Here is a 21,436-nt window from a genome sequence, read left to right as displayed (position 1 = left end):
TGGGAGATTCTCATGAAAGTCAGACCTACAGCTCTGGTTTTGTGAACTAGACCTGGGTTGGATTTGATTTCCATTCCTTATTATCTGGGGGTATGGCGGACACATTAATTTATCCCTCTGAACCTCAGTTATCTCATTAAATGGAGATGTATTACTTATATCGGAAGGTGTTTGTTAGGATAATTGAAATTGAATATTAAAACTTAGCACAAAGTTGATTTTCAAGGTAGAAGGTATTAAGGATGATAACAGAGATAGTGATGTTTTAATTTCAACCAATGCTTTTTTGAGCCTTCCACCCCTATTCTCTGCACTCTAGGTTAATTGAAAAATATTTTGGACTTTGTCTCATTGTTATCTACTCTAGATCTGCTAGGCATAAAGAAAATGCTAAAAATCAAAAACATCGTAGTAAAAGTAAAGAATGTCTTTGATGAGCTCATCAGCAGACTGGACATGTCTGAGGAAAGAATCAATGAACTCGACCATATGTCAATAGAATCTACTCAAGCTAAAAAGCAGAGAGAAAAAAGAACGAAAAAAAATAAATAAATAAAACAGAATATCCAAAAGCTGTGGGACAACTACATAAGGTGTAGCACACATAATGGAAATACCAGAAAGAGAAGCGAGAGAGAAAGGAACAGAAGAAATACTTGAAGTTTAAATAATGACTGAGATTTTTCCCAAGTTAGTGACTGATACCAAACCACAGATCTAGGAGGTTCAGAGAATACCACGCTTGATAAATAAAACATCTATACCTGGTCATATCATATTCAAACTGCAGAAAATCAAAGACAAAAAGAAAATCTTAAAAGAAGCCAGCAGAGGGAAAAATCCATCTTATCTATAGAGGAGCTAGGATGAGACCTACAATGCACTTTTTAAAATGAATATTCATGAAATACAAAGCTGATTGTCACCACTCATGCCCATGATGTGAGGGCCAGATTCATACTGGGAGCATACCCATTACCAGAAATTACTTTTGTACCCTGTGTTCCCCACCCAATTATCCCCCAACCTCACTCCCCCTCCCCCTTTGCCCCCCACTCCACTTTGTAGCCCAAGGAATGTTCCCCCCTCTGTAAGACCAACACACCACTGTGGTCTTTCTTTCCTTCCTTCTTTCTCTCTTACCTCCCACTTAGGAGTGAATACATGCAGTATTTTTCCCTCCGTGCTTTGCTTATTTCACTCAGCATAAGTTTCTCCAGGTTCATCCATGTTGTTGCAAATGGGAGTATTTCATTCTTTTTTATGGCAGAGCAGTATTCCATGGTGTATACATACCACAGTTTCCTTATCCAAACATCCATCGATGGACATTTGGGTTGGTTCCATGTCTTGGCTACTGTAAGCAGAGCTGCAATGAACATGGGAGTGCAGGTATCCCTTCGACATGATGATTTCCATTCCTTGGGATATATGCCCAGTAGTGGGATTGCTGGATCATATGGAAGACCTATCTGTAGTTTTCTGAGAAAACTTCATACTGTTTTCTATAGTGGTTGTACTAATTTACAGTCCCACCAACAGTACAGTAGTGTTCGTTCCCTTCTTTCTACACCCTTGCCAGCATTTGTTATTCACCGTCTTTTTGATTATAGCCAGTCTAACTGGAGTGAGGTTGTATCTCAGTGTAGTTTTAATTTACATTTCCCTGATGACTAGCGATTTTTAGCATTTTTTCATGTACCTTTTGGCTATTTGTATGTCTTCCTTTGAAAAATGCCTATTCAGCTCCTTTGCCCATTTTTTAATTGGGTTATTTTTTTTTTTTACAGTATAATTGCTTGAGTTCCTTGTATATTCTGGATATTAATCCCTTGTTGGATGCATAGCTAACAAAAATTTTCTCCCACTCTGTAGGTTGTCATTTTGCTCTGTTGATTGTTTCCTTTGCTGTGCAGAATCTTTTTAGTTTGATATAGTCCCATTTATTTATTTTTTCTTTTGCTGCTTGTGCTTTCGGGCTCATGTTCATAAACCCTGTGCCCAGACCTAGTTGCTGAAGTGTTTCACCTATATTTTCCCTTGGTAATGTTACAGTTTCAGTTCTTATACTTAAGTCTTTAATACATTTTGAGTTAATTTTACTGTATGGTGAGAGATGCATATCTAGTTTCATTTTTCTGCATGTGGGTATCCAGTTTTCCCAGCACCACTTGTTGAAGAGGCAGTCTTTTCCCCAATGTAGATTTTTGCTGCCTTTGTCCGATATCAGGTGGCTATAAGCCTGAAGAGTGATTTCTGGGTTCTCAATTCTACTCCATGGGTCTGAATGTCTATTTTTATACCAGTACCATCCTGTTTTGGTTACAACAGCTTTGTAGTAAATTAAAGAAAACACAAAAAGATAGAAAGATATTCCATGCTCTTGGATTGGAAGAATTAACATTGTCAAAATGTCTATACTACCCAAAGTGATCTACAGATTCAATGCAATCCCCATCAAAATACCAATGACATTCTTCACAGAAATGGAAAAAACAATCTTACCTTTCATATGGTAAAACAAAAGACCCTGAATAGCCAGAGCTATCCTGAGCAAAAAATATAAAGCCGGAGGCATAACACTACCTGACTTCAAATTATACTACATTGGACTTCTCTTCAGAAACTATGCAAGCAAGAAGAGAGTGAAGTTAAATATCTAAAGTATTGAAGGATAAAGGATAAGGCACCATCCACTCTTCTCCTTTGTTGCTGGAGACGCTGGTAGTGATGCTGCTCTTTCAGCCTTGGAGTTCTGTCTGTGTGTGTTCCTAATTTGTAGACATCTCAACTCAAACTTTCCCAGTGTAAGAGTGCCAGCATGTTCCTTTGAGCCCAGTATACTCAAGGGATAGGCTTTATGGATCAATATTCTCAGGTTAGCAGATAGAGTAGTCATGAGATGTGGTGGTCATGAGATACACTTGGCAGATGGTATTGATGGCAAGGGAGGAGGTGCTCAAATGAATTAGTTTATACAGTCAGATGGAAAGAGTGATAAGCTCTGTCATAACCAACTCGTTGTGGAATCACTGGAGATCAGGCTGGCTGATCAATAGAAGGGAGATAGTTCAACTCCTCCCTCAGAGGATGAAGAAATAAAATCTTACTCTACATCACCTTGAGTTTAGTGGCTGAGCTGAGATTAAAAGTTTGGTCATACTTCCAGTAACATATTTTATTGTCTTCAGCCACCTTGCTCTCTGGACAGTCTTCATAGCAAAAAGTTATTGCAATTGTGAAAGTAAGAGTTATAATCTTGTTGAATCAAAGTACTTTGGCCTATTGAAATATTTATATATACTTTTAATTCATCTACCAATTTATTAAAGCAAATTATAATGAGTGGCTGCTGGAGAATACTACTTGTTTGGATTACTGAATATGCCGTGGGAAGCTTAGAATAGCTAAATTCTGTCTTCAGAATTCAGAAGAAAGGATGCTGTGAAAAATATTATATCAGGCCACTGAAGTTGGATTTGAAGAACTGATAGTATTTTATTCAGATTTATTGGGGAATTTATTTTTTCCTGCCCCAGATTCACATGATGAAATTCAATGTACACAAAACATGAATTAATGACTCTTAATAAAAAGGAAGTATTGGGAAAATTACTTGCCAGAGACAGTCGGTGATTATTATCATCTGTGAAACTCAGTGTTGAAAGGAAGTGAGATTAGATGTCCCTGAAATTGTAGGCTTTTAGAATGCATGTGATGATGGGGGGAGGGGGAGAGACAAAGTTTTTATTTTGTTTTAAAACTTATATGTTTGTTCAATTTGAGTGACCTGATTGGTCTAAATGTCATTTTCTAAGAGGTTCAGATAAAAACCTAGTTTTCTTAATTGGCAAAAATGATTGCAGAGCAGTAAATAGGCAGAGTTGAGTGAGCAAATAATGGTGAAAAAGAGAAGAATCTGATGCATGTACATTGCCTTGGTACATAGACTAGTTAGGCTATTGTCGCTAAACTGACCATGTCCCTAGCGTACTCTAACATTTATTTTGCATATTAATATGTGTAAGTACCAATGTGTTAAATTAGATGTTAAGAATTTTCAGAATGCTTTTTTTTTTAAAGAAAAATACCTTTCTATTTGCTACATATTTGTTATTTGCAGAACCATTTTGTTCTTAAGCATAGAGAAAGCCTACACAGAAAAAAAAAAACAAAAACTTTTGTGTGTTTAATTTTGAATAATATAGGCACTAGAAAAATACCCTCTGTTAAAAGAAAGCAAAATCATAGCCTTGCTAGATTCAAAACAAGGAAGAGCTGTGCCTAGATATATCACCTCAACTTTACATGACTTCCAGTTTCTAATATATTTTCACATTTTTCCTCTGTTCTAATCTTTTATACCAGCTATCTCTGAGGATTTTCCCCCTTCTTTAGCTGAGGTTGGAATATAATTTTCTCCGATGACCTGTCTTTTCTCCCTCCCGAGGTGCCCCCTACATCCATTTCCTACACTGACTATAGTTTACCTACCCAATGAATTTCAACTGAAAAGTCCCTACCTGGTATCAGACACTGCTAAATGCTGGAATCACAAAGGTAAGCAAGATATATTTCCTATTTTCGGAGATAGAACAAATTGGTAAGATAAGCAGACACATAGGAATATAATTTTGAACTGATGGTTAATCTTGGTGGATTAGACACATCTATTTCTGATACTACATGAAACCTGACTAAATGACTATAATGGGTAGGGAGAAAGTCATAAATCCCAAAATCCATAAAGAATATGAGAGAAAATGGTATCACAGTTTTTATTTTTTATTTATTTATTTATTTATTTTTTATTTTTTTATTTTTTTTTAAATTTTATTTTGTCGATATACATTGTAGCTGATTAATGCTCCCCATCACCAAAACCTCCCTCCCTTCTCCCTCCCCCCCCTCCCCCCCAACAATGTCCTTTCTGTTTGCTTGTTGTATCAACTTCAAGTAATTGTGGTTGTTATATCTTCTTCCCTCCCCCCCCGATTTGTGTGTGTGTGTGTGTATGTGTGTGTGTGAATTTATATATTAATGTTTAGCTCCCTCCAATAAGTGAGAACATGTGGTATTTCTCTTTCTGTGCCTGACTTGTTTCACTTAATATAATTCTCTCAAGGTCCATCCATGTTGTTGCAAATGGCAGTATTTCATTCGTTTTTATAGCTGAGTAGTATTCCATTGTGTAGATGTACCACATTTTCCGTATCCACTCATCTGATGATGGGCATTTGGGCTGGTTCCAACTCTTGGCTATTGTAAAGAGTGCTGCGATGAACATTGGGGAACAGGTATACCTTCGACTTGATGATTTCCATTCCTCTGGGTATATTCCCAACAGTGGGATGGCTGGGTCGTATGGTAGATCTATTTGCAATTGTTTAAGGAACCTCCATACCATTTTCCATAGAGGCTGCACCATTTTGCAGTCCCACCAACAATGTATGAGAGTTCCTTTTTCTCCGCAGCCTCGCCAGCATTTATCGTTCATAGTCTTTTGGATTTTAGCCATCCTAACTGGGGTATCACAGTTTTTAAATGTTAGGAAACAGATAAATAATGAGTGCCAGAAAGTGGGAACTTGGCTGATGGAATTGGGAGCCCAGAAAAAAAATTCATTTTCTTTGCAGAAACTCAGCAAGTCTCAAGTCTTGGAGGTACTTTCCGTTGAATGTGTCTGTGGACATGAGGGTGAGCTGCATCTAACTAAGAAGTTGGTTAATAGTGAATTAAGTGAATTCACTAACAACAGTGAATTAAGATCCCAGCGGGCCTAGAGTGCAACCAGTCCTAACTGGAACAGCAGAATGCAGGAATCCAGGAGGGAGGAATGTCTCTGAGAAAAAATGAAAGAATCTGATCAACTACCCCATGAGTCTGCACACATGGAGAGATTTACATTTATGGTGGAGTGTTTGAAACAACTTAGTTTTAGGTATGTAGAAAACTAAGCATATGGACCATGAGTCAGTTATTAACTTCTGGGGATAAAAGGGCCAAAGGAAATGCAATCTTAACATGTATAATTGATCAGCTATTAATGATTTAAACACTATAAACTGATCCAATCCCAAATCATGATGAAACTATATTCGGAGAATGAGGGAAAAGGAAGTGTGAAGATGTGTGTCTAGGGTGAGGGTGGAGGCTGTAGAGGTTGTCCATTGCCTTCAGTAGTAGGAGGTTAGTAGATAAAATATAGAACCCAAAATGAAAAATAGTCTTAAAATCATTCACTTAGAAATATGGAAGTAAACACAACAAGTAAAGACTAGAAAATGAAATACTTGCTTCAGGAGAAAAGAAATTGGTTAGAAACTGGGGAAGGACACACTAATGACCTCCTTCAGGTTAAATCTAAATTAACATTTTAGATTAATTAACGTTAATATTGTTATCTTGCCTCTCTGAATTATTTAATAATAATTAAAACATTTCTTCCTATTAAAATATTTCTATGTTCATAACAATGTTAAGCAATGTATTCATATGACCTAATATAAACCTCTGAACAACCCCATGGCGTATTATCTGCATTTTACAGACGGATAAACTGAAGCTCAGCAGCCTGAGGAACTTGCTCCACCTCACACGGTGAATAGGATTCAAACCTCCATCTGTCTGATTCTAGAGTCTGCAGTTATAATTACCATTACTGTGGCCCTTTCTCTTCGTTTATAAATAAGTAAGTTTATTTTCAAAATCACCATGTGAATATATCCCAATGATTATCTTCAAGATCAGAAATTCCTTCTCCTGCTTATTCTCACCTGCTGCTTAAACTGTTGGTGTCTTTTTTATTTCATTGAGTGAATCTTCCTGTTCCATGAGTTCGGCTATATATTTTTTTTAAGGTGTTAACATCTTTGTAAATTTCCTCCTTCATATCCTGAATACTTTTTTCTCATTTCATTATGTTGTCTAACTGAGTCTTCCGGTATCTCAGTGAGTTTCCTTAAGATTGTTGCTCAGAATTCTTTTCAGTCATTTTAAGGCTTTCCATCTCTATAGCGTCTGGTATTCGAGAATTACTGTATCCTTTTGGTGATGTCAGGTTTTCTTGAGTATTCATATTTCTAGTATTTCTACACTGATGTCTGGTCATCTGCTAGAGCAGTTCCTCCTTCTATTACTCTGGAGTGGGCTTTGAGTGGAGAGACGTCCTCTTCTTTTTCCAGTTTACACTGGTGACTCTCCTTGTGTCAATGCAGCTAAATGTTTGGCAGGCCACCTGCATGCTGGCAGTGGCTGCTGCTGTGGCATTGAGCCACTTTTGTAGCAGCTGTGGCTGTGCTGGTGGCTGTAGTAGGCCACCTGCACAGAAATGGCATTTTTGGCATGCTCTTTTGCCTGCTTTTGGGTGCAGGGTGGAGCTGAGGCCCTCCGCTACTTTCCTGGGACCCTGGGCATTCACTTTTGTCTGCTTCTGGGTGAAGGAGGCTACAGCCCTTGGCTCCTTGCCTGAGACCCCTGTAAGCCGTCTTGCTTGCTTATAGGCAGAGGGGCTTGCAGCCATTGGCTCCTTATCTAGGACCCTGGGTGTGCTGTCTTCTCTGCTTCCACCAGAAGCTTTTTAGTTTGATATAATCCCATTTGCTTATTTATTCTTTTGTTGCTTGTGCTTTTGGAATCTTATTCATAAAGTCTTTGCCCAGTCCTACTTCCTGAAGTGTTCCCCTTGTTTTCTCTTAGTAGTTATATAGTTTTGGGCCTTATATTTAAGTCTTCAACCCATTTTAAGTTGATTGCAGCTTATGGTGAGAGGTACAGGTCTAGTTTCATTCCTCTGCATATAGATGTCCAACTTTCCCAGTACCATTTATTGAAGAGGCAGTCTTTTCTCCAAGGTATGTTCTTGTTTCCTTTGTCAAAGGTCAGTTGGCTGTAAGTGTGTGGTTGATTTCTGGGTTTTCTGTCCTATTCCATTGGTCTGGGTGTCTGTTTTTTAGGCCAATACCATGTTGATTTGGTTACAAAATTTTGTAGTATAGTTTGAAGTTGGGTAGTGTTATGCCTCCAGCTTTATTTTATTTTTTTGCTCAGGATTACATTGGCTATTTGTGGTCTTTTATTGTTCCATATGAATGTCAGGATTGTTTTTTCTATTTCTGTATAAAATATCATCAGTATTTTGATGATGGGGATTGCATTGAATCTGTAGTAGCTTTGGGTAGTATGGACATTTTCACAATGTTAATTCTTCCAATCCAAGAGCATGGAATGATTTTCTACCTTTCTGTGTCTTCTTTAATTTCTTTCAGTAGTGTCTTGTAGTTCTCATTGTAGAGATCTTTCCCCTCCTTGGTTAAGTTGATTCCTACGTATTTTACTTTTTTGGTGACTATTGTAAATGGGCTTGATTTCTTGATTTCTTTTTCTGCTAGTTCATTATTTCAGTATGAAAATGTTACAGATTTTTTTGGTGTTGATTTTGTATCCTGCAACATTACTGAAATTGTTAATCAGCTCTAAGAGTTTTTCAGTAGTCTTTAGGTTTTTCTATATATAACATCATGAAGTCTACCAACAGGGACATTTTGACTTTGTATTTTCCAATCCTGATGCCCTTTATTTCTTTCTTTTGTCTGACTGCTTTGGCTAGTGTAGAGCAAGGGCTGGGTCTGGAGCTCACACATCCCTTGAGCCCATTGTCCAGACTGGGTCACAAATTATTCACATGCCAGTCTAGGAGCTAGGTAACAGGAAAAAGGTCCTTGGAGTCATGGGTGAGGAAACAATAGGCTTTATTTTAAGATGCTTGCTCTGCTGACCAGCAGTTCAGAGCCACTGCCTCACACACCCAAGAGCACACAAAAATAGCAACAAGCCAAAAGATACACAGGCAGGCATGCACACTAACTCTACTCCCACACAACTTGTTTACAAAGGATGTGCTGCACCACACCCAGCCACACCTGAGGTGAGGGGTCCTGACCAAACTACTCCATTTTCCTCACAGCTAGTACTTAAAGAGGAGAATCTTGATTCTCTTTTGATCTTATAATAGGATTTTTAGGTAAATGCATGCATAGGGCCAAAGCCTTGAAGTAGAATATCAAAGTCCACAGATAGCTTGGCAAAAGCCCATCTAATCAATTCTAATCACTGTTTAGGGATGGGATTGTGTTCTCTGACTGTCTCAGGTTGCTGGTTTGATTCTGGCTTGAAAGACTATTGACTGTTTAACCTACTGATTATTGTTAAGATATGTTGAGGAAACTGCTTGATTGTTGTTTAAATATGCTGAGGAAATTGCTGTAGGAAAATATGGGAAAAAGAAAATGTTTGCTAAGGGCAAGCTGTCTCTTGGTGGATCGATTTAGGTTTTCACAAATTGCCTTCTGGAATGTCACATTGTTAATTTTACTGATGTAACTAGTTTCTGTTTAAGCTATACTTAGCCATAGTTAACCTCTGTAACACTGCCTTTGGTTTTTTGTCCTTCTTTGATGATTGAATCAACTGATTTTTCTTGTGAAACTTCTTTGTCTTGAGAATAAAAAGAAAAGCTAATTTTGAATCAGGGCTGCTGTGCCTGATGGGCTGCAGTCCCTCTAGGCTTTATTCATGGTGCTTTGATTAATTCTTTCCTTTTTTCATCTCGTTTCACAGAGAGAAATGTAACAAGTACTTCCAATACCATGTTAAACATGATGAGAGTGGGCGTCCTTGTCTTGCTTCTGTTCTTAAGGGAAAAGCTTTCAGCTTTTCCCCATTCAGGATCATATTGGAGATTAGTTTGATGTATATGTCTTTTATTGTGGTGAGATACTTTCCTTCTATAACTAATTTGCTGAGGAGCTTTATCATGAAGGGAAGTTGAATTTTGTCAGATGCCTTTTCTGTGTCTATTGAGATAATTGTATGCTTTTGTTCTTGATTTTATTGATATGGTTTATCACATTTATTTATGCATATACTGTCATTTCTATGTCCTAAACATCTTTCAGACCCTTTCATTCTCTTCATCTTAATTAGCACCACGGGGAGTTCAGGTAACCATCATCCCTTCTCTAGACAACTGCTTCTTCCATGAGCTTAACTCCCTGATTTCATTATTATTTACTTTTATTATTTCTGTACACGATAACCTGGACAGTATTTCTGAAGTACAATGTTGTTCTTTTTCATTTTGAGAATGACAATTCCCGAAGATTCTAGACGACATAGTTGTCAGAACTAGGCAAAACATGTTTTCAATCTTATCTACACCAGCTGTGTAAATATCTCTGAGTTTCACTTCAAACTCCTGGAAAATAGGCATAATAATGCCTACCTCACAGCTTTGTTGTGAAAACCAAAGTAGACATACATGTAAAGAATGTGGCCTGGGACTTACTAAACATTTTATCAATTTAGTGTATATATATACATATAATCACATTTATTAACTTTTAAAGAATTCCCATTATTTGTAGAATAAATTCCAAAGTTATCGTGTCCTCCAAAAATTCATGGATTGCAGTCCTAACCTCCAATGTGATAGCATTAAGAGGTGGGACCTGTAGGAGATAATCAGGTCATGGGGGTAGTGTTCCCATAAAGGGATTAGTGCTCTTTTAAGAAGAGACGTGAGAGCTTGCTTCATCTCTCTGCTCTCTTCCATGTGAGGATGCAATGAGAAAATGCCTTCTGAAAATCAGGAAGACAGTCCTCACCAAGACTCAACATGCTGGCTCCCTGGTTTCAGACTTCCCAGCCTCCAGAACTGTGAGAAATAAATTTCTGTTGTTTAAGCCACTCAGTCTATGGTCTTCCATTATAGCAGCCCAGACTGACTGAGGCAATCTTGAAGGTAACTAAGGTCTTAAATGATGTGACTGTTCTTACTCTCTACTCCTGTTCTATTCTGACTCTGAAGCTCCTTCCATTTCTTCACTGTGCCATGACCTCATTAGCCCCTGCCTCTTCTCCATCCTATTGACTATGTCTGCAATAACCCCATTCTCTGGCTCTCCTTCCATTGGTGTGTTTCCTGTTTACTCATCAAGTCTCCAGTTAGATGTCCACTTCTTCAGATAGACTCCTCTGCATTTCCACGGTTGGGTTCATTGATCCTCCTATGAGCTCTCTTAGAATGCTCTACTTTACCTTGCAGAGAAGTAATTATCCTGGATTTTAATGATATATTTATTTGTCTGTATTGCCTAGGAGTCTATAAACTCCCTGGGGACAAGGACGGTGTCTATTACATTTCACCTCCGTGGCACATAGCACACTGCTTGGCTCATAGTAATTTTTCTCTAAGAAAATGTTGAATGAATGAAAACTGAACAGCACTTTGCTTTCCTTCTCCGTGTAAGTTAAGTATGGTTTTTATTTTACAAATGAGGAATCTCAGGTCCAGGGGAATAACAAGATCATGCAATAAATGATCGATTGCAATTAAATTTGTCTTATTAAAAGGCCAGGATCTTTCTATTCTAGCTGCCTCTTTGACTTAGAAAGGTGTTGTATTAACTATTACTATACAACCAACTTGTCATTTCATGGTCATTCATGATGAATTACCAATGGTGGCATTTCATGTAAATAAGACATTTACATTGTGTATAAAATTGCAGCGCATCCTTCTCTGGGGAAAGAAGGGGAGCATGAATATGTGTGAAATTGTGAAAAGGGGCTTTAAAAAATGCTTCTAAATGCCATTAAAATAGTGTGTACAAAGACCTTTGAACAGAGTCAAGCACCCAGTAAAATCTTAACCACTGATATCTACAGTAGTAATCACTATTATTTTCATATGACAGACTGTAACGAGGAAGTCACCGCTTGTTCAGCAAATTTCACAATACACGTACACATCCACGTTAGAGGCACAAAATCAGTTAGCATTTCTGGCGTAAAAAAAGGAACTGTTTGTGCTTCTCAGCGCAGCCCTTAGGGTTTCGGAAAACTCCTAGAAGAGGAACACAGATCTGATCCGCGTGAAGGAGGTTTGGAGTGAGGGAAAGTGATTGTATTTGGACCAAAGAACCCTGAGGCACTTGCTCAGAGGCTCACGTTCATCAGACACACAGCAGACAGTGCAGGCTTGAAGAAAGGTAGGTCCAGGGATTTGTCTTGCTAGGCTTTGGGGTGGATGGTTTTATCCATTTACCTTTTTTAGGATACTGGAAAGAGAAAGAAAAAACACGAAGTCACTTCCAATGGCATAAGCTGGTATTCTGAGTTGGGGTGGGTTTAGTGCACTTTTAAATCTATATTTAGGGTACTTTCGGGAGCAGTCTTTACTGCAGAGGGTGGGGTTAAGGCAAGGCTCCTAAAGGTTGTGTTAGTTACTTTTGTTCTCTAAATCTTCAGGCTACCAAAAAAAATGAAGGTAATATTATAAAATTTTGAATAATTATTTTATAAAGTCTTGATGTCCCTTCCTTTGTGGTCTTTATTCTCTGTCTCTGACTTGTTATTTTTATAGTTCAACATATAAGAAAAGATCTGTCGCATGCAGAACTTGGTGGAGATGGAGCAGGGCACAGGCAGGGTGTCCCGTCTTATGCGTTTAGACTGGTCCTGAGATAAGTTGTGCCCTGACCTAATTCTCCAACAATCTTTGGTACCATTCATGGGACACCCAAGCCACAACCAGAAGCTGCTCATGAGGAAGTCTACTCATGAACGATACCTTTAAGATTATTGGCATTTTGGGGATCAGAAAGAAGCTTGGAAGTAATTGTGCCTAATGCAATCTTTCCTCGGTTGAGGTCAGTGAAACCCAGAAAACAAAAATAACTTATCCAGAATCGCAAAAGCAAATACATGAGCTAGGAGTAAAACCCAGACTTCTTGGTTCCTAGTCTAGGCTTTTTCCCTGCTCAAGTCACCAGTTTTTCATCACCATCATCATCCTCTAACAGACCATCCAGGTTCAGGCCTCCATTTGGGCCTTTGGTCTATTTTACAATTTTACCAGAGAAGGAGAAGTGGCATTTTTTTACCTTCCTCCCTGTGCTCCCTCCTGGGGTGATTGTGACTTGTGAGGAAGATATAAAGATAAGGAAAAATAAGATTGGAGTTGGTGCTGATTCACAGATGGGAGTCAGTAGAAGGAGAAGAAGGGTTTGTAGAGTCTTCTCCACCTCTGTGTGAGGAGCAAAGGGAAAGACATTGTAGTTGTCAATTAGCCTCCTGCATGTCACAGACGATATGGCCAAACTAAGGTTCAGAGTCTTTTTTACCCTGAAAGAAACGTCTCTTTTATCTATCAATATTCTCTGCAGATTCAGTTTTCTTGATAGTTGAATATAGGGAAGTTGAACCTTGGATAGTAAACACACATTTTTTTCATTGGGGAATTTACCTGTCCTCGGTAATAAATGCATGGATTTCTGTTGTGTGAAGGTAGAAGGCAGTTACGTGAATTTATGGCCAGAGTCCCTTAGAAAGACAGAGCACCAGTCTTGAGTGACCAGAACCTGATCTTTGTTACCAGAGAGTTATGAAAAGGTCATGAGAGTTGCTTGAAAGCATTATGTTGATATAATGTCTGTGCCCTGGGGAAGCTTATGGTTTTACTAGAGAGTCACTAATTATAGAAGAAGAATCATGGAGGGTATGTGATAAGACAGAACCTCCATCTCCTAAATCCTCGGTCTGAAGCTATGCCTGAGAGATTAAGGCAGAGGTTCCTTTGCATTGAAGAGGAATAAACTAAAGTACACATTCAGTTCTACTAGGAAGAATCATCTTTAGTTACTTTTACAACTTTGGCTTCTATGGTATAAACAGATTTTTAAAACTCTTTCTTGCCATCAAAGTTTGGATACTCCACGTGCAGGGCTTGGGGGACTTGGGAGGTGTGTCTGAGAGAAGGCAGACACCAGCCATACTGTTAGTGTATGAAAAGATCAGATGCTGGGTTGAATTCTTTTCTTTTTGTTGTTGCAAGGTGGGAATGGGATGGGTAGAACATTCTCGCAAATGGGTTTAACATGTGCAAATGCCCCAATACGGGAATGAAATTGCTGCTTTGGAAGAACTGAAATAAATCAAATATATTTTGGGCTTCAGAAATCAAAAGGAGAGAGACTCAAGGTAAGGCTGAAGTGGACGTGGGCTGAAGTAGCAGAGTTTTTCTTATTAACAACACACAAAAAATTAATTTTATACTAAGGGTAGTGAAATGCAAAGGAAGAATTTTGAGGAGGAGGATGACACAGTTGTTTTTACATATTAACATGATTATTCTGGCTACAAAGTGAGGGATAAATTGGACATACTAGGCCTCAAGTGGACACTGAAGAACATTAAGAGGAGATAGCAATATTCCTGATAAAGGTCAGATGATGGCTTGGTTTGAAGAGGTGAAAGAAATGCAGAGTTGAAAAAATGGTTATGCAGGATCAGAAGAACATGACTGATTGGACATAGAAGATAGGTAGGACAAGGTACAATGACAGACTGCCAGGTTTTAAAAATGGACAACTTAGTTAATTGTTGGGCCTTCCGGGAAGAAAGAACCCTTGGAGTCCCCCAGCCCCCTTACGACCTTTAGCTCTTGCCTCTCTATATTAGAAACTAGTTGTAGGGCTCTTTTCTTTCCACCACATTACTTTTTTGGAAGAAAAATTTCGAGGAAGACTGGATATCTTCTATTTAGGTCTTCTAATATTTAAAATGAAAATTACCCCTTCTCCCATCTGGATCAATTTGCTAAATGATCAAATTATGGGCTTTATTATAATGACTTTAAATTAAGGTCAGAGAGGGACAGTTCGACCAGGTAAGACTAGATTAAAGGGTGTGTATTATATTTAAGACCAAAAGGAAGATCTCTTATTTTATTCTCTCTTTTCTCCAAGTATAGATCTTGTGTTATGTTCAGGGTATGCTACAGTCTACATATAGGTCTGAGTACATCTACTCAACAGTATATAATATGTAATCCACCTCACAAACCTTGTCATCATCAGGGCAGAGACTGTGGGATAAAGGGTAAAGCCTCCTGACTTGCCTCTACGTAGTCTTGTATCTAGTTTATTTCACAAGAGCAAAAAAGAGGATAACCCTGACTCTTCTGACCAATCTTTGAGACCACTGAGCACGTGGCACCATGGATAATGCTCTGACCAGTCTTCGTATAGGTCTCTCTCCCCTGCTTCCCCACCTTCCCCAAGACAGGAGCAAGTCGGAGCAGGAGGATGCCAGGAACAAAGTCTCTCTCTATGACATTCTTGAACGGCAGGAAGTATTAGAGGAGGTTTATATTTTATACTCGAAGCTAGAATGCCTTTATTATTAATTTTTTTGGCAGGTGACTGGTATGGGGATCTGAACCTGTGACCTTGGTGTTATGAGCCTGTGCTCTAACCAACCAAGCTAAACAGCCAGCTCATACTTGAAACTAGAAAATTGGTAAATAATAGTAGGAACAACAACAATAATAGTTACTATGTATTTAGTATCTGCTATGTGACCTGCACTGTTTTAAATGTTTTATCTCGTAACTAAATTCCCACAAGAGATAGGCACTATTATTCACATGATAGAGTTACAGAAACACAAAATTAAGTAACCTGAGTAAAGAGAGGTACAGCTGGAATTTAAAGAGAAGTACAACTAGAGTAAAGAGAGGTACAGCTAGAATTTAAATCCAGGTGGTATAATTTCAGAGACCCTCAGCTTACGAAGATCTACTACACTAATGTGGTGGATGTAAGAACGATTTTGTTTGTGCATTTTTCCATTCATCAGTTAATGGACATTTGGGTTGTTTCTGTCCTTTTGCTATTATGAGTGATGCTGTATGGAAATTCATGTACAAGTTTTTGTGTGAATATATATTTTCATTTCTCTTATGAATTTACCTGGGTGCGGAATGACTGGGACATATGGTAGTTCTATGTTTGACATTTTGAGAAGCTGTCAAACCATTTTACAAAGTGGCTGCAGCAGTTCACAATCTGACCATCAATGTTGGAGGGTTCCAGTTTCTCCATATTCTCACCACCACTTGTTATTGTCTTCTTGTTTTATTCCATCCTAGTGGGTTTGAGCATCTTTTCATGTGCTTATCAGCCATTTGTATATTTTCTTTGGAGAAATGCCTACCCTAATTATTTGCCCATTTAAAAAAAGTGTTATTTTTCTTTTTTATAGTTGAATTGTAAGAGTTCTTTATATATTCTGGATACAAGTGCCTTATCAGACATAGGATTTGCACAGATTTTTCCCATTCTGTGGGTTAACTTTTCAGTTTCTTTATGGTGTCCTTCGAAGTAGGAAAGTTTTTAATTTTGATGAAATCTAATTTACCTGTTTTTCTTTCTTTGCTTGAGTTTTTGTTGTCATATCTAAGACACCATTGTATGACCCAAGGTCATGCTAACTGCTATATCTTCTTCTAATGGTTTTATAGGTTTATCTCTTACCCCATTTTGAGTTAGTGTTTTTGTTAGGCATGAGGAAGGATCCAATTTTGCATGTAAATATGCAGTTGTCCCAACCCCATATACTGTAAACACTATTCTTTTCCCATTTAATAGTCATGGCACCCTTGTCAAACATCAACTAACCATAAATATAAGAATATATCTCTAGACTATCAGTTCTATTCCCTTGCTGTATGTCTGTCCTTATGCCAGTACTACACTGTCTAGAAAATGTAGCTTTGTAGCAAGTTTTGAATACAGAAAGCATTAGTGCTTCCAATTCTTTCTTTTTCAAGATTGTTTTAACTATTTGGGTCCCTTGTATTTCCATATAACTTTAGGATTAGCTTATAAATTTTTGGAAAAAAAGTATCTGGGATTTTGATAGAGATTTGGGGAGTATTGTCATCTTAACAATACTGTCTTCCAATCCCTGACCATGGTTTTTTTCCCATTTATTTAGTTTTTCTTTCATTTACTTCAAAAATGTTTTGTAGTTTCTCTTGCCCAAGTCTTGCACTTTTTAAAAAAAATTATTCCCAATATTTTGTTCTTTTCGATACCATTGTAAATGGAATTGTTTTCTTAATTTCATTTTCAGATTATTCATTGCCAGCATGTACCACTACAGTTGATTTTTGTATATATTATTTGTATCCTGAAACCTTACTGATCTTTGATTTATTCCAATATATTTTTGGGGGGAGGGGGGTGTTCTCTAAGATTTTCTATACACAAGATCACGTCATCTGTGAATTGAGACAGTTTTACTTCATTTTTTCCATCTGGATGCCTTTTATTGCCTTTTCTTGCCTAATTGCCTGGGCCAAAACCCTCCAAGACAATGTTGAATAGAAATGAAAGAGTGAACATCCTTGTTTTATTTCTGATTTCAGAGTGAAAGATTCAGTGTTTCACATTAACTCTGTTGCTAGCTGTGCTTTTTCTTAGATGCTCTTTATCAGTTTGAGGAAGTTCCCTTATATTCCTAGTTCTTTAGTGTTTTTATCATGAAAAGGTGTTGGATTTTATTAAACGCTTTTTTTTTTGGCATCTGTTGGAGCATTCATGTAGTTTTTTGCCTTTTATTCTAGTAATGTTTGTATAACATTGATTTTTGAATGTTAAACAAACCTTAGATTCCTGAGATTAACATGGCTTGGTCATGGTGTGTAATCCTTTTTACATATTGTTGAATTCTATTTGCTAGTATTTTGTAGAATGTTAGTGTGTCTATATTCATAAGTGAATATTCACCTGGACTGTTGTTTTCTTTTGATGTCTTCTCTTGATTTTGGTGTCAAAGTAATACTGGCCTCATACAATGAGTTGGGGATTGTTCACTTACCTTCTAGTTTTTGAATGAGTTTTTGATGGACAGGTATCAATTCTTTTAAAAATGTTTGATAGAATTCACCAGTGAGGCCACATGGGCCTGAGCTTTTCTTTGTAGAAATTTGAAAAATTCCCATTTTAGTCTTTTGTTATATATCTATATATATTTTTCATTTCTTCTTATTTTCTTTTTATTTCTTCTTGAGTCAGCTTCAGTAGTGTCCAGATAGAAATTTGGCCATTTTATCTAAGTTATCAAATTTATTGACATACCATTTTTCATAGTATCCCTTATTATCTTTTTATAAGATTAATAATTATTTTACCTCTTTCATTCCTGATTTTACTAATTTTTTCTGATTCAGTCTAGCTAAAGATTTTTCAATTTTTTTGATCTTTTCGAAGAAACAACTTTTGGTTTTGCTGATTTCTTCTATCATTTTTCTATTCACTATTTCTATTAATTTTACTCTAGTTTTTATTATTGCACTCCTTCAGCTTGCTTTGCATTTAGTTTGCTCTTCTTTTTTCAGTTAATTAAGGTGGAAGACTTGATTACTGATTTGAGATCTTTCTTCTTTTTTAATATGGGCATTTAGAGCCGTCCATTTCCCTCTAAATACTGCTTCAACTGCATCCCACATGTTTTAGTATGTATTGTTTTGTTTCAATCATGTCTGGGTATTTTTGAATTTTCCTTGTGATTTTTTTCCTTGACTCATTTGTTATTTATTTATTTATTTTATTATTTTATTTTTTTAATTTAATTTTATTTTGTGAATATACAATGTGGCTGATTATTGTGGCCCATGACCAAAACCTCCGTCTCCCCTCCCACCCTCCCCAACAACCTCATATCTGTTCGCTTGTCATATCAACTTCAAGGAATTGTAATTGCTGTGTCTTCTTCCCTTCCCCCACAGTTTATTTGTGTATTTATTTTTTTATTTTTAGCTCCCACAAATAAGTGAGAACATGTAGTATTCCTCTTTCTTTGCCTGACTTGTTTCGCTTAATATAATTCTCTCTAAGTACATCCATGTTGTTACAAATGGCAGTATTTCATTCTTTTTATAGCAGAGTAGTATTCCATTGTGTAGATGTACCACATTTCCCATATCCACTCATCTGATGATGGACATTGGGCTGTTTCCAACTCTTAGCTAATGTAAAGAGTGCTGCGATGAACATTGGAGAACAGGTATACCTTTGACTTGATGATTTCCATTCCTCTGGGTATATTCCCAGCAGTGGGATAGCTGGGTCATATGGTAGATCTATCTGAAATTGATTGAGGAAACTCCATACCATTTTCTATAGAGGCTGCAGCATTTTTCAGTTCCACCAACAATGTATGAGAGTTCCTTTATTTTTTACAACCTTGCCAGCATTTATTATTCAGAGTCTTTGGGATATTAGCCATCCTGACCGGGGTGAGATGGTATCTCAGTGTGGTTTTGATTTGCATTTCCCAAATGCTGAGTGATACTGAGCATTTTTTCATGTATCTGTTGGGCATTAGTATATCTTCCTCTGAGAAATGCCTATTTAGCTCTTTTGCTCATTTTTAAATCGGGTTACTTGTTTCTTTGTTGTAAAGTTGTTTCAGTTCCTTGTATATTCAGGATATTAACCCTTTGTCAGATGTATATTTTGCAAATATTTTCTCTCACTCTGTTGGTTGTCTTTTAATTCTGTTAATTGTTTCTTTTGCTGTGCAGAAACTTTTCAGTTTGATATAATCACATTTCTTTATTTTTCTTTTGGTTGCCCATGCTTTTGGGGTCATATTTATGAGATCTGTGCTCAGTCCTAATTCCTGACGCATTTCTCCTATGTTTTCTTTAAGAAGTTTTATTGTTTCAGGGTGTATATTTAATTCTTTAGTCCATTTTGAGTTGATGCTAGAATATGGTGAAAGGTATGGATCTAGTTTCATTCTCCTGTATATGGATATCCAGTCATCCCAGCACGATTGCTGAAGAGGCAATCTCTTCCCCAGTGTATAGGCTTGGTGCCTTTGTCAAAGATCAGATGGCTGCAGGTGTGTGGGTTGATTTCTGGATTCTCTGTTCTATTCCATTGATAAGTGTGTCTGTTTTTATGTCAGTACCATTCTGTTTGGGTTATTATAGCTTTGTAGTATAGTTTAAAGTCAGGTAGTGTTATGCCTCCAGCTTTTTTTTTTTTGCTCAGAATTGCCTTGGCTATGGGCTGGCCCTGTGGCTCACTCAGGTGAGTGCAGTGCTGTTAGCACCGAGGCCATGGGTTTGGATCCTATATAAGGATGGCTGGTGCGCTCACTGGCTGAGTGTGATGCGATGACACCGAGCCACAGGTTGCAATCCCCATACCAGTCAAAAAAAATTTTTTTCTTTAGCTATGCATGGTCTTTTGTTATTCCATATAAATGTCTGGATAGGTTTTTCCATTCCTGAGAAAAATGTCATTGGAATTTTGATGGGGATTGCATTGAATTTGTATATCACTTTGGGTGATATGGATATTTTCACAATATTGATTCTTTCAATCAAAGAGCATATGATATCTTTCCATCTTCTTGTGTCCCCTTTAATTTCTTTCAGCAGTGGTTTGTAGTTCTCATTATAAAGACTTTTTCACATCATTGGTTAACTCTATTGCTAAGTATTCTATTTTTTGGTGGCTATTGTAAATGGGCAAGCTTTCTTGATTTCTCTTTCTGCATGTTCACTGCTGGAGAATAGAAGTGCTACAGATTTTTGTGTGTTGATTTTGTATCCGGCAAATTTGCTGAAATCATTTATCAAGTCCAAGAGTCTTTTTGTAGAGACTTTAGGCTGTTTGATATATAGGATCATGTCATCAGCAAACAGGGACAGTTTGACTTCATCTTTTCCAATCTGGATGCCCTTTATTTCCTTCTCTTCTCTGATTGCTCTGGCTAGTACTTCCAAAACTATGTTGAATAGGAGTGGTGACAGTTGGCATCCTTGTCTAGTTCCTGTTTTTAAAGCAAAAGCTTTCAACTTATCCCCCTTCAGGATGATATTGGCAGTGGGTTTATCATACATAGCTTTAATTATGTTGAGATACTTGCCATCTATACCTAACTTGTAGAGAGTCTTTACCATGAATGAGTGTTGATATCAAATACTTTTTCAGCATCCATAGAGATGATCATATGGTCCTTGTGTTTGACTTTATTAATATGGTGTATCATATTTATTGATTTGTGTATGTTGAACCAACCTTGCATCCCTGGGATAAAACCCACTTGATCATGGTGTATAGTTTTGCATACGTGTTGCTGTATTCTGTTAGCTAGTATTTAATAGAGGATTTTTGCAACTATATTCATCAAGGATATTGGCCTGTAGTTTTCTTTATTAGTTGTATCTTTACCTGGTTTTGGTATTAGGGTGATGTTTGCTTCACAGAATGAGTTTGGGAGAATTGCCTCTGTTTCAATCTTTTGGAATAGTTTGTAGAGAATTGGTGTCAATTCCTCTTTAAATGTTTGGTAGAATTCTGCTTGAATCCATCTGGTCCTGGGCTTTTCTCTGTTGGGAGCCCTCTGATAACAGCATCAGTCTCTTTTATTGTTATTGGTCTGTTCAGATTTTCTCCATCATCTTGGCTCAGTTTTGGTAGTTTGTGTGTGTCCAGAAATTTATCCATTTCCTCCAGATTTTCAAATTTGTTTGCATATAGTTCTTTATAATAGTCTCTAATGATTCCTTGTA

General features: G+C 37.3%; 1 protein-coding gene across 1 annotated transcript in view; it reads left to right on the top strand.

The window, feature by feature from the left end:
• The first annotated feature begins 11,971 nt into the window (after nucleotides 1-11,971).
• Nucleotides 11,972-21,436, top strand: part of LOC134377075 (membrane-spanning 4-domains subfamily A member 4A-like) — a 31,563-nt gene continuing 22,098 nt past the window's right edge. The window contains exon 1 of the mRNA XM_063095691.1: nucleotides 11,972-12,050. The gene's annotated coding sequence lies outside the window, so the exon portion shown is untranslated. The remainder of the gene's footprint in view (nucleotides 12,051-21,436) is intronic.

This window comes from Cynocephalus volans, chromosome 4 (genome assembly GCF_027409185.1).
Source record: "Cynocephalus volans isolate mCynVol1 chromosome 4, mCynVol1.pri, whole genome shotgun sequence".
In the NCBI taxonomy this organism is placed as follows: Eukaryota; Metazoa; Chordata; class Mammalia; order Dermoptera; family Cynocephalidae; genus Cynocephalus; species Cynocephalus volans.
Note: the sequence above shows the minus strand (reverse complement) of the source record. Positions and strands in the feature narration are given on the sequence as shown.